At 34.2% G+C, this 13,750-nt stretch overlaps 1 long non-coding RNA gene across 1 annotated transcript in view; it reads left to right on the forward strand.

Annotated features, from left to right (window-relative positions):
* Positions 1 to 9,125: 9,125 nt before the first annotated feature.
* LOC122235100 overlaps positions 9,126 to 13,750 on the forward strand; it is an 89,491-nt gene continuing 84,866 nt past the window's right edge. The window contains exon 1 of the long non-coding RNA XR_006213221.1: positions 9,126 to 9,239. This is a non-coding gene — a long non-coding RNA (uncharacterized LOC122235100). The remainder of the gene's footprint in view (positions 9,240 to 13,750) is intronic.

Consider the following 13,750-nt stretch of genomic DNA (forward strand, 5'->3'; position numbering starts at 1 on the left):
ATCAATAACCACATAAATATATATAAACGTATCGTTTACCCATTCACCAGTTGAAGGACATAGGGAGTTATTTTTACTTTTTGGATAATATAAATAATAGTGCTGTAAACATTCAGGTACAAGGTTTTACATAAGCATATATTTTCATTTCTTTTGTATATAAACCTAAAAGTAGAATTGCTGGTCAAATGGTAACTCTACATTTAATATTTGAAGGGCTGACAAATTGTTTTCCAAAGCAGCAGCACTATTTTATTTTTCTTCCAACAATGTCTCTGTCAACATGTTTTCGACGCTAGTTATTTTCCGTATTCTTTATTTATCTATCTTGGTGTTTATGAAGCGGTATATCATTTGCATTTCTTAATAGCTAATGTTAAGCAACTTTGCATGTATTTATTGGTCATTTTTATACCTTCTCTTGAAAAATGTGAATTCAAATCCTTTGCCCATTTTTGACTGGGTTATTTGTCTTTTCATTGTCGAGTTGGAGGATTTCTTTACATCGTATGGATACAAGTCCTTGTCAGATCAATGATTGTTAAAGATTTTTCTCCTATTCTGTGGGTTGTGTTTCTTGATGGTATCATTTGCCACATAGATGTTTTTAATTTTGATTAAGTCCAATGTAAGTTTTGTTGTTGTTGTTGCTATTGTTGTTATCGTTGATGTTTGTACTTTTGGCTCATATCTAATCAGCCATTGCCTAACTTAAGGTCGTGAACATTTATTCCTATATTTTCTTCTAGGAAATTTGTAGTTTTCTTGAACTTACATTTAGATCTACAAACTATTTTCAGTTAATTTTGTATGTTTTGTGTGGTAGAGGATGGAAATTCATTTTTGCACATGTAGAGATCTAGCTATTACAGTGCCATTGTTGCTTTCCCCAATGTATTGTCTTCATATCTTTGTCATAATTAATGAACCATAAATGTGAAAATTCATTTTGGGATTCTTTTTTTTTAATTTTTTTAATGTTTATTCATTTTTGACAGACAGAGAGTACAGAGTGTAAGTGGTGGAGGGGCAGAGAGAGAGAAGGAGACCCAGAATTTGAAATAAGTTCCAGGCTCTGAGCTGTCAGCACAGAGCCCAATGCGGGGTTCAAACCCATGAACTGTGAGATCATGACCTGAGGCAAAGTCAGATGCTTAACGACTGAGCCACCCATGTGCCCCTATTTTAGGATGCTTAATTCTTTTCTATTGACCTAAGTTTCCTATGTCAGTATCAGACTACCTCAATTACAGTAGATTTGTAGTTAATTTTGAATTCTGAAAATGTCAGTCCTCAATTTTGTTCTTCTTTTTCAAGAAGTTTTGGACTCAAAACCCCATACAACTTTTAGAATTAAAATTTTGTAAATATGCACAATGTGTGGTTACAGTAAATATATATTAATAATTCTATATATCCACATATGTATATGTGTATATCAAAGAACAAGAATGATAAAGGAGATTAACTCAGTGTACATTTTAGGTTAACAAGTCTCAAGTTTCATTTAGATTGATATTATTTAATATAAAACAGATATGATCTTTATTTTTACAGACAAGTAAATTGAAGCTCAGGTTCATTAAAAATATTTAGTGTCATCGAGCTCATAAAGGTAAATTTGGAATTAAAATTTAGGAAAAGCCAATTCTAAGTGTCTTATACATTTGATTACACCCAATGTTCCATCTATAGGCACATACAGTGCTAATTAAATTGATTGGAAATTAAATACTGAAGAAATAAAATGAGTTATTACAGTTATAAATAAGCCTACTATACATGGACAGTGAAATCCTAATTAAATTCCTAATATTTAATCAGAGTATTTTCTTATATATCTCTGATAAAGCAACAGTATTCTTAGATGAAAATGGAAAAATCCATTAATATTCTAATCCAATCTACCACGAGAAAAACACCAAGTTTTAATTTTCTCCAAATTCTTCCTCTCAGAATAAAAAGTAATTCTAGCCACAATATTTGTAACATCCCACTGGAAAATTTGTCAGGAAAGAATAGTATTTGAAAAAGGAAATGTATTTACTGCTTCTAGGAGCGGCATAGAAGCACTCGTTGGACTAACCCTCCTTCCAATCAGAAATGCTAAATTTAACTAATAACTTCTTGAAGTCATGCAAAAACTGGAGATGGACAACTATTTAAAGGAAAGAAGAACTCTAGGGGAAATCCACACTTAACTGGCTTTTCCCTTAAAGATACTCTTGTCTGTCACTACTGTGTTAGAGAATAGGCCCAAAACAGAAAGTGGCAGACTTTCTGTGCTGAGGAATTAGAATTTGAAATTTGGAGTGACTGGAAATCCAAGTGACTGCAATCCAAGAAAAGCAGCTACAGAGAAGGAATTCTCAAAATTTACATATGGATTGCCATTTAATATTTGATCAACCCCTAAACTGCACAAGCCCGACAAAAAAGCAATAGCTTAGAAGAGGAAAAGGGCAGAGCAGACAGTTCAGCAAATTCCCTGTGCCGTAGAAATAGTCTGAAGTGCAACTTCTGCCAAAGTAACAACTTAGGTTTTCAATTAAACTCCCAGAAGAACCATGCTGGAGTAAGGATCAAGTCCAAGACTAAGGAATATTCCTTTGGACTAAGGACAACGCCAAAATAGACCCGCCCTGACAAAGTGTCAAGAAGATACCCAGTGATTTAATTGATTACTGAGAAAAAAACCTTAACAATCTTCACAGGAAGAAAATAGATTCCAGAGTCCCTACCTCCATATTACAAAGTGTGTGATCAAAAATTGCTAGTTCTGAAAATGACCAGCAATACACAACACACGCATTCAAGATTATTATTTAAGAAATAATCAAGGGGCGCCTGGGTGGCTCAGTCAGTTAAGCATCCGACTTCGGCTCAGGTCATGATCTCACGGTCCGTGAGTTCGAGCCCCATGTCGGGCTCTGTGCTGATAGCTTAGAGCCTGGAGCCTGCTTCAGATTCTGTGTCTCCCTCTCTCTCTGACCCTCCCCCATTCATGCTCTGTCTCTCTCTGTCTCAAAAATAAATAAACATTAAAAAAAATTTTTTTTTAAATTAAAAAAAAAGAAATGATCAAGATTATTCAAAAACAAATAATCAAGATCATTCAAAAAATAATCAAGAAATAATGAAAACAGTTAACAGAAGCAACTTTTCCAGAAGACCAGATATTAAAAAGAGTAAAGATTTTTAAATAAGTATTATAAATATATTAAAAATTGCCAATAAAAAATTACCATATGATAGGTGAGAAGATAATAAATTTCAAGGAAAGATATGAGAGATCTAAAAAGAATCAAATGGAAATCCTAGAACTAAAACAATAAAATATCTAAGATAAAAAATATCATTGATGCGCTTAATGGAAATTTGAAAACTTCAGAAGAAAGACTCAGTGAACGTGAAAACAGGTCTATATAAAACATAGACCATAAAGCACATACAGCAAAAATTGAAAGAACTCTTCAGAATCTGAATGACTTCTAGGATATTACTGAGTGTGCTAGCATAACTGAAGTTCCAGAAGGAAAGGAAGGAGGAAATGAGGGAAGAATATTGGACATTTCCCCCTCAAAATTTGATAACAAAACCGCTACTACTAAGAGGCTTACAGATTATTAACAGGATACACACAAATAAAAATACATCTAAGCATCTCTACTCAGACTATTGAAAACCAAAAATAAAGAGAATATATTAAGAGCAGCTAGAAAGAAAAGACATTATATGCAGGGGGAGGGAGAAATTATTAGAATAAAGTCTTATTTCTCCTAAGGGGCAGTGGGGATAAAAAGAGTCCAGAGATAACCAGAATATCACTGTCAAAATGCTGAAATAAAAAAGCCAACCCTTAAACATATATTTTGATATATCTATATCAAAATATTGAGTGGATTTATTACAAGTATACATGCAATATAAGAAATACTAAAAGAATTTCTTCAGGCTGCAGGAGAATGGTGCCACGTGGAAATCTTGTTATATTGGTTTAGTCAGAATCCCCCTTACCCCTGATGTTTGCTCTTAGTAATTTTCCATCCACTGACCCTCACCCTGCTCTTTGGCTATAAATTGTCTCTTGTTCATGTTGTATTCAGAATTGAGCCCCATCTCTCTCCCCTGCTGCAAAATTTGAAACAGGGGTGCTTACACTTATTACAATGACTCTGAATAAATTCTGCTTTAACCATCTTTACTAAACGTCATGAATGCTTTTTCTTTAACAATGTATTAACACAGTTTTGCTCTTGTTTAGTTATCAAGTCTCTTAATGTAAAATTTTAATTCTGGTTATTATGGAGGAAGTTTCATAATTCTAATGAAGCACGTCAATGAACTGAGTGGTATAAGCATAATGTAGTGATGAGTCATATGAATTTTGGAATCAGGCCAACTGGGTATGACCTTGTAATACAGAAGTAGGAGTAACTTTCTGTAAATGACTTCCCATCTTGGCTCTGTTATTTCATCTGTAAGAGGCACAAAAATAACTTTTATGAGGACTAAATAAGATAAGATATGAATAGCAGAAGCAGCCTTTTGCTCAAGAAATATCACATCCCATCCTTCCTAATGTAGTAAGAAATGCACAGATTTAATGAGCCCCATGGACACCAGTCAATTTCTCCTTTGCCATTGCATGTGTCCTACTATGTTGTGTTTGGTAGAATATCTGCAGTTGTCATGTCTAAAGCTTCAGGCCCTATCATAATAGAAAATAAAGTGCCCTCCCTTTGCCTCGCCCCCAATTTCCTTGTATTATAGAGTGGAAGCTCTGGCTTGGCCATATCCATCTGGAATATTATGCAAGTCAAGCATTCTCAAACTGTAATATGCATACAAGTCACCTGGATATTCTGTGGAAATTCATATTTTAATTCAGAACATCTTGGTAGCACCTGAGATACTACATTTCCAACAAGCTCCTAGAAAACGCTTATGTTGCTAGCCCAAGAACCATACTTTGAATATTAAGAATGCATGACACTTACTCATGGGCTGTTACATGTGAGAGAGAAACATCTATTTTCCCAAATGGTTGTTATTTTGGTCTCGGTTGTAGTGGAGAATTTGAATACTTGAATACTGACTAGTATAAAGTGTAAATGTCTTATTGTAGTGCCTGTTGGAGAAGAAATTCCAGTAAATGATTAGCGTTTCTTGGATTAGCACTGTTGATTTATTAGTAATTATTTTTTTTATTTTTTATTTTATTTTATTTTTTTATTTTTGGGACAGAGAGAGACAGAGCATGAACGGGGGAGGGGCAGAGAGAGAGGGAGACACAGAATCGGAAACAGGCTCCAGGCTCCGAGCCATCAGCCCAGAGCCTGACGCGGAGCTCGAACTCACGGACCGCGAGATCGTGACCTGGCTGAAGTCGGACGCTTAACCGACTGCGCCACCCAGGCGCCCCATAGTAATTATTAAAAATAATGGAGAATAATGGAAAAATTATTTTCTAATTACAGTGTTCTCTCTACAGGTGTGCACATAACACATTTACACACGTGCATAAACATATATTTAAATATTGTATAGATGTACATATGTGTATATGTATGCATAAAACTTGCATGTTTACATATTAAATAGTATCTTTAAAAGCGAGTACCGCCTAATATTTAGAAAGATGTCTGTAATCACATTTGTTTCTACAATAAGTAATGTGTGAAACACAGTCAGGAATTGAGAAATTCCTCAGAGATCAAATCTGAAGCATAGCCATTATGAGTTGCCCATGCATTGAAATTTAACCTCTCATCCCCATGGAAAACTTAAGGAATTAGTAGTCAGTATTATTGGATAAGAATTTAAATACATGATTTAGCCATGGCTTTAATATAATTTAGATTGTAAATTATAATATATCATGCTACAATTATACTACATAAATAATGGATAGGAAGAATAAAGGTAGAGAAAATTATTGTACCAGTAATTTTAAAAGATTTAATTTGATATAATCAGAAGAAAAAAAAAAAAAAAAGTCCTTTAAGGCAACCTTGTCTACACTGCTAAATGGATTTGAATTAAAAAAAAAAAACTTCTATGTAAAACTATTTTCTGTAGGTCCATAAATGCTTCATAATTTTTCAGAGAAACATATATTCATTAAATGGATAATTAAGATGTAATTATATTTCAGTGACTATTGCTAAGCCATTGGAAGATTAAGAAATAGTTTAGATGCTATCTATAAGGTAAACAGGTATTGAAGTATCTATTTCTAATGATTAAAAACAGTCATTTGAATTATTAAGCTGAATTGATGTTATCAGTGAACAGAAGGCTACCTCACTGAGAAAGAAAGTATATAATTGTTCAGTGAAATGTAGTAAGTAAATGCTTATCTTTGGCAATGCTAAATGATGGGGGAATATGCTGTAAAATAATTAAATATAATAAGTTATTTGCATAAGAGTAAGTGGCTCTATAACTAATATTTTGCCATCATTAAGTAACTGCTGAAAAATTATGTTGAAGGATGCTTTGGGCAATGTTAGTTTCAGTCTAAACCATGTTAAGTCTGGTTGTCATTTTTTCTCTCTTCTCTGCCTCTCCCTTTCATATGCCAACGTACTACAACCTGACTTTTGCCCACAATGTTGTAGAAAAATTGTTCATCCAGAGGTCAGAAAATGATGTCTTGGTTGCCAAATCAAATAAAAAAACTTTTTAGTGCCAGTTTACTTCTTTGTAGCATGTTCTCCAGACCTCCTCCTCTCTGAACCTTCCGTAATTCCACTTTATCTATTTCCCTGTTCCCTATAATTCTCCTTCCCACAACTATTCTTAAAATACTATTTAAATACTGCCAGATCCTGGGGCGCCGGGGTGGCTCAGTCGGTTGAGCTTCTGACTTCAGCTCAGGTCATGATCTCATGCTCCCCACGTCGAGCCCCGCATTGGGCTCTGTGCTGCCAGCTCAGAGCCTGGAGCCTGCTTCAGATTCTGTGTCTCCCCCCCTCTCCTCCTCTCCCCTGCTCATGCTCTGTCTTTCTCTGTCTCAAAAATAAATAGAAACATTAAAAAAAAAAATTTTTTTTAAATACTGCCAGATCCTTTTCCCATCCTTCTCTCTTCTCACCTGTCCTTTGTGGTTCTCAAACTTGTTTTGTTCACTGACATCTTTGAGATTCCAATGGCCTATAGCCCTTCTCTTTAAAGAAAAATAAACACACAGCAGATTTTAAGTGCAACATTAGGAGATCCATGAATCCCCCAAAAGCTATAGGTAGGATATCCCTGATTAAGGCATTCTGTTCTACAAGCTTTCTCATAGATTTGCATGGCTTTCATGACTGTGTAAGCTGACAAATTCCATAGCTATTTTCTAGTTCAGTCCAACAGTTCAAATAACTGTTGCAACTTTCAATTGGACAGTTCCTTTGGAAGATCAGGTTGGTTTGTCAAGTCCAGCAGAAACCTATAAGTAAATTTGCCAGAGTTCCTCCACTAAAACCTCCACTGTCTCTCTTGGTTGATCCCATATCCACTAAGAAATATCTTCATACTTGACATTGTCTCTCTTCTTAACTCCATAACATAGAATAAATCACTCAGTGTACTTTTTGTTTCTCTAAAATATCACTTACCTTTGTTTCTGGCTGTCATCAACAGTATAGCCCCTGACCAGGTTCTCGGTGTCTCCTAAATTATTACAATAGCATCTAGTCTCTTCTCAAAGTAATCTCTCTCCTCAGAGCCACTGGATTTGATCATTTCAACTTTCTTAACAAGCTTCAATGGCTCCCTGTTGTTGAAAAAAAGAGAGGTAGAAAGGCAATAAGGGAAGGAGGGAGGGAGGTAGGAAGGGAGGAAAGGATGAAAGAAAAACAAAACACATGCTAGCAATCTGATTAATGTACTAGGTAGAGCACTGCATACTTTACATACATTCCTTTTATACTAATAACTAGTACAATGAGGATTTAACTCAAATCTCTCCCTTGTGCTCTACTTAATTTCACATTCTCAGTGAATTCCTATCCCGTCATGGTACATATGAACCTCCACAAACAGACCCAGAGGTAGACATGGGTTTCTGCCTTCAGAACAGCCATTGCTAATTCTTTTATCTCTCATCCTCTTCTTCCTGTAAAAGAGGCAGACACATCCTTTTCCTTTTTCCCTGTAGATAGAAGGGATCATGGGATTTAGTCTTGGGACAAAGAAAGCCTGAGGGTATCGAGACAGAAATTTTCTCCAAGATAAAGAGAGAGAGGTAGGTGAAGAGATCCATTTGTGTTCCCTTGGTCTTTCTGCTTTAGTCATTTTAAGGGCACAATGTCTGAAATTGCAGAGGCCACCATTTGACCACAAGGTGACAAGCCCAATCATGAAAATCAACCCTTTCATACTGGAAGAGGAAGGATGGGAAGCACTTGGATTCTTGATGACACCAGCAAACCCCCAAACTAACTCTGGACTGTCACTTAAGCAAATAATCAACTCTTAAAATTTATGGCTTAAGCCACTGTTAGTGGTTTTCCTGTTATTTGTAGCATAAACCATAGTAAATGATAAACTACTATTTTGGTCTTAGCCATTTTAATTCTCACCACTGAACCATACCTGCAAATAGAATTAAATACCATTTCCCAAACCTGATATGCATTCTCACACCCACAGTCTTTAGGATAGCTTCCTGAACTGGTCCTTACTTATTTTTCTGAATGACTAACTATCTCCTCCTTTGATATCCAGTAAAATCTCACTTCTTTCAAATCTGTCCTTTGTGTTATTGAACTTTTCTATGGTAGTACAGTTTTTTGGAAAAACAAATTGCGGCAGGGGGCTTATAAAATTGTATCTGTCTGCATAACCATCAGCCCTCTTAGATTCTGTTTCCTCCAGGTTGAGGACTTTAGTCACATGTTTCTCCAAATTTGACACATGTCCCTATTTAGAGAACTGGAAGTGCTAGACGAATACATGAATCCAAAAACTTGAGTCATTTTGGGGATTTCATTTTAGCTTTGCCCATTCTTTATTTTTGTTTTTTTTTTGTTCAAAAATTCAAAATTATTTCAAAGAAATTTTCCAGCTAGGATAATCCATTTTCAATGGAAATTAATATGAACCTGCCACACTAAAAATGGATATATTTACAAGAAAATTCCTTTTCTCTGAAATATGAGGGGATCTCTGAACTTGAGCTTTACACCAAGAATATCAGCTGCTATGTGCTTAGATCTGCTTCCTCGGAAGCTACAAGACAGCAGTAGGTAGGTAAGCTTCCTACTGTAGTCCTCATGTTTCCTCTCTCTCGAGACTTAAAATTCATCACTACGTTATAACAGCACTTTAGTTTGTCTGCTTCATTAGAGTTTAAGCTCCTTGAGATCAGGTAGCTGCTTTTCTCTACTCTTGTATCACCCATATTATGCCCAAAGCCTGGTTCATATTTCCTAACATAAGAATACCTTTCTTTTCAATTTATTTTTAAATTACAATATCAAAATACTTCATCTCTGTAAGTTTGAAGTATTTTTTAATCTAAAGTCAAATATGTCTATATATATATATTCCAGAACTGCATGCATTGAATAGTCTTCCAGGAAAAGTATAATTATACTAATATTCCAGTAATAAATAATTAACTCAGTACAGACAGATACCTTTTAAGAGACACATAGAACTGAATTGGCAATGTTGTCATTTACCCAGGAAAGGGTAGCTCAGACAAGACAGGACTTAACCTACCCCTGGAGACTACACCCTAGCTCTGCAGGACATTAAGCCCTCGCCAATTTCTATAATCTCTTCTCAAAGATTGCAAACCTCATCTCCCCAGGGTTTACAATCCCTGACAGTCTGTAAACCAGCAGGTATAAATTCCGCTTGTAATTTGTAATTACTGGGTCCACATCCCAACGAGATAGATATTGGGATTGTCTTTATTTAATTAGTGGACATGCTTCTCTCTAAATATAAAATAGTACAGTTTGAAATATAATGTCATGAAGCCTTCAGGTTGCTTTTTAGATTTTTTAAAAAAATTGTTCTATGATCTACTTGCTGGGTCTGTATTCTACCATAGCCTATTATTACCCACATTAATAATGCTCAATTCTATGCATATGTTTAAAGAAAATTTGTTTTTGCTAGAATAAAAACAAAGATAGCAGGTGATAGAATGGAGACTGTCGGATCTTGAATTCTTATCCCTTTCTCTGAGAACAGTCCCTATTATTAATGTATATTATTACTTCAAGTATGTCAGAAAAGGAGACAAACAGTCAGAGGCAGGAATTTCTCCCTAATTCACTCTGCCTAGCCAGCAAAATGTAACGCAAAATTATTCAGGGGAAAAATACAATTTTCTGTCATCTCTGTCATACACTGATAACAAAGCTACAGGCTAATATGTTTTGATATTTTTGTCACTCGTTTATCATGTGACCTTTCATGCTATCATTAATACAGCTGAGGGACAGAGCAGATACACTGAAATAAGGGTGTGGAGAAGTCAGATTGCTTCTCTAACAACCAATGGTCAGTCACAGCAATTTATGCTTTTCTCCAGTATAGCCCTGACTGAAGAAGAGAAATTGTTATTAAAATTTGATATTACTGTCTAGGTTCTGCCACCTAGAATTTGCAACTTTTAGCAATGATGGGAATACTGGAGGGTTAATAAATTTCCCTCTGAATTATGATATTAATACAATACAACGTGCCTGTTCAGATATTCAGAGCATATATATGAAAACATGTATCTTAGATATTTGAGCACTGACTATTAGTCATACTCTGATTTGGTAAATCCAGGGAGCACATTAAAATATAATTGTTGAAATTGCTCTGCATGTGTTCTGCAAAAACTGTTGATATTTTAAAAGTTAAGATGAACAAAATAATTTGTGGTACTGGGGATTGTGGTATGGACACCTGAAAGTTTAATCCATCTTGTATTTTCTTTGATGATAAATGATACCTGGTTTGAATTTGCATGCAGCCTAACACCATTTCTGACAATGGTCTAGTTTTTATGTTGCCCGTGGAGGCTAGACTGTTAAAATTCCAATATAAAACTAATTTATACTTGACATTAATGAGTTAAGAAATGTTTTATATAGTACATCAGGGCAGGGAAAGAACTTTACAGGAATATACTAAAATCAAATTATGTCTGAATACTACCATTATGTACAAAAATGAAAAAATCCTTTCCCAATCTTAGCTAAGCGCTAGTACAAAGCTCTATGGTTTTAATGTTATATTAAGGCAACCATTTTGTTTTCTTTTATACCATATAGAAATATGATAACATGAAGCTAAAGTAGTAACATTTTAAAAGAATGTACATCTGTTAAAGATTGTGAAAAAAATTATAGGGTTTTCTTACAAAATTATTAGTATTAATTTAAACTATCTCTTAAAACAAAAAAATCATTCTGTCACTTTGAAGAATATTTTAAAAATACAAATAAATCAGAAAATGACCTTTCCATAAGGAAAAAAAAAAAAACAAACAAGTAAGGGTGACAGCTTTATATAGAAGAATTGTTAAGTAGGTCCCAGGGAGACTGTGAACATGTATAGTGAATTCTTAAATCTTATTTTAATATGTATTGTGTAAGGTGCAGCACATTTTTTAGGCTCAAATTCAGTGCTTATTTACTAATAGGATAAAACCACCAGCATAATGGTTTTAAAAATAATTTTCTTTTGAATTTTTGCTTATTTTATGTTTATCTTAATATGGTAAAATAAATTTTCATACTTCAAGCAACTCTATAAGTAAAAACCATTTATAAGTGTCTTTTATTAGAGATCTATTCTGTTTGAAATTTTTAGACATTTTATTAGAAATATTTTGTTGAATGTTTATTTTACTGCATAATACAATATAAACTTGTATGCATTTATGAAAGTATGCTCACGTCACAGACAAACGTAGAACATTTTAGTCAAATAGTGAGTGTGTCTGTGTTAATTAATAGGGAATTTCAGGGAAATGTTAGTTTTATAAATCATGATATTTATTTCATTGAATGGTTTCTGACAAAATTTATTAACAAATACAAACTGTATATGATACTTTATAAAAATTAGAGCATCTGATATTTTAGAAGATGACATATAATTATATTTTAATATAATGTTCAAGTCTCAGTTTGTATCCTTTCATTATTCTGCACTAAAGCAAGGATTTGCTAAGACGAATTTTCATATGGCTTCTCTATCATGACACATAACTTTGACATGGGAGAGGAGATCCAATTGGAGGGTTAGAATGGATTTGGTGTGTGCCTGGTTCATCCCCCTGAATCCATGAACAGATTATTCACCAAAGTGAATTTTACAAAGTTCCATTTTTCATTTATATCACTGGAGGTTGAGAAGCTGGTTATGAGAAGAAAGTGGAATAGGTTGGGGCAAAGAAAATGAAAAGGAAGGTCTCTACTCTCCAAAGGCAAATATCTTGCATATGAAGTAAAGCCATCCAAAGAAGTTTGCATTAGGTCATTCCAGAAGGGAATTCTAAATGGCTTAGCCTCTCAGGGATGCAAACAATACATAAATGCTTGCTTGCCTAATTACCATTTAATGTAGTTTATGAAAATAGACTCTGTCATTAGCATAATTTAAAGGAGTTTATTCCTTTTCCTGACATGTAAATCTTATCATCAAATAAAGTATTATACTGATTTTGTGGAATCTTTTTAAAAGTTACATCTGGCTATACATACATATGTTTTCTGCTCTTGGGTAGAAGATTGATGGTGGGGTGCGAAGCTAAATAGAACAAGATCTTAAGTTAAGCTTCTACATACAGCTCTGATAGAAAATGTGTTCTGCTTTCATTTCAATTGTAACATTATTATAAAGCTATGAAATTAAGGCTTCCCTCCCCCCCTAATTCTATGATAGTATGCCTAGCAGAATATAGTGATTTCAAGTCTGGTATTCCTGTTTGCATGTAAATAAAGCCAGAGTCACAAACAAAGCCAACAACCTCACATACTTGCCTTCAGTGGTAAAGGATGGAAAGCCTGCCTGCTACCAATCAGCAAGTGGTTGCTATGGTTACAAGGTCAGGAAATATGCCTTTTCCCCAGTTGTCCAAGGCTTGCACATGTCACTTTTGAAACTATGAATTTTATATACAGGTCAGGAGATGCATACCAAGGAAATAAACAGTGAACTGGACCATAATGACAGCTAACGCTCAAACGTCCTTGGATTTTTTTAACTATGTAGCGAAACTCATTTTATTATTGCAAATGGTTTGGGTTTTGTTTGTTTCTTTATTTGTCATATATGTTCTTTGAACAATTTTTTGTCTAATAAAATTTTATATGGTAGCTTCAAATTATATCTCATTTTGTAAGCATACATCAGTAACTTGTTTCAGAAAAGTGTTACCTTTTCCTCTTTGTAAAACTATTTTAAACGACAGCACTGGGATATCAGAAAAAATAATGCCATGGCACTTATGAACAAGTATAAACACTGTTCTATGAAAAAATTAATATTGTTATGTTCATCTCTAAACAACACGGGGCTCAGGTTATTAATAAATGGAGTGTTCTTTTTAAATAAGGATAAATGTTTCTGGCTCACAATGCCAAATTTGTGAGCTTTCAAAAATATGTTATTTAAAGGCAAATTAAAAATTAGCAAATTATTAAAAAAATTGTGAATCAATGAAAAATTTGTTGGTAAATCAAGCTGCAGACCTCCCAAGGGAATTAGTGCTTTGCAGCTTATAAAGCAGGTCAAGGAAATC

The sequence above is a fragment of the Panthera tigris genome, chromosome F2, assembly GCF_018350195.1.
Source record: "Panthera tigris isolate Pti1 chromosome F2, P.tigris_Pti1_mat1.1, whole genome shotgun sequence".
NCBI classification, from domain to species: domain Eukaryota; kingdom Metazoa; phylum Chordata; class Mammalia; order Carnivora; family Felidae; genus Panthera; species Panthera tigris.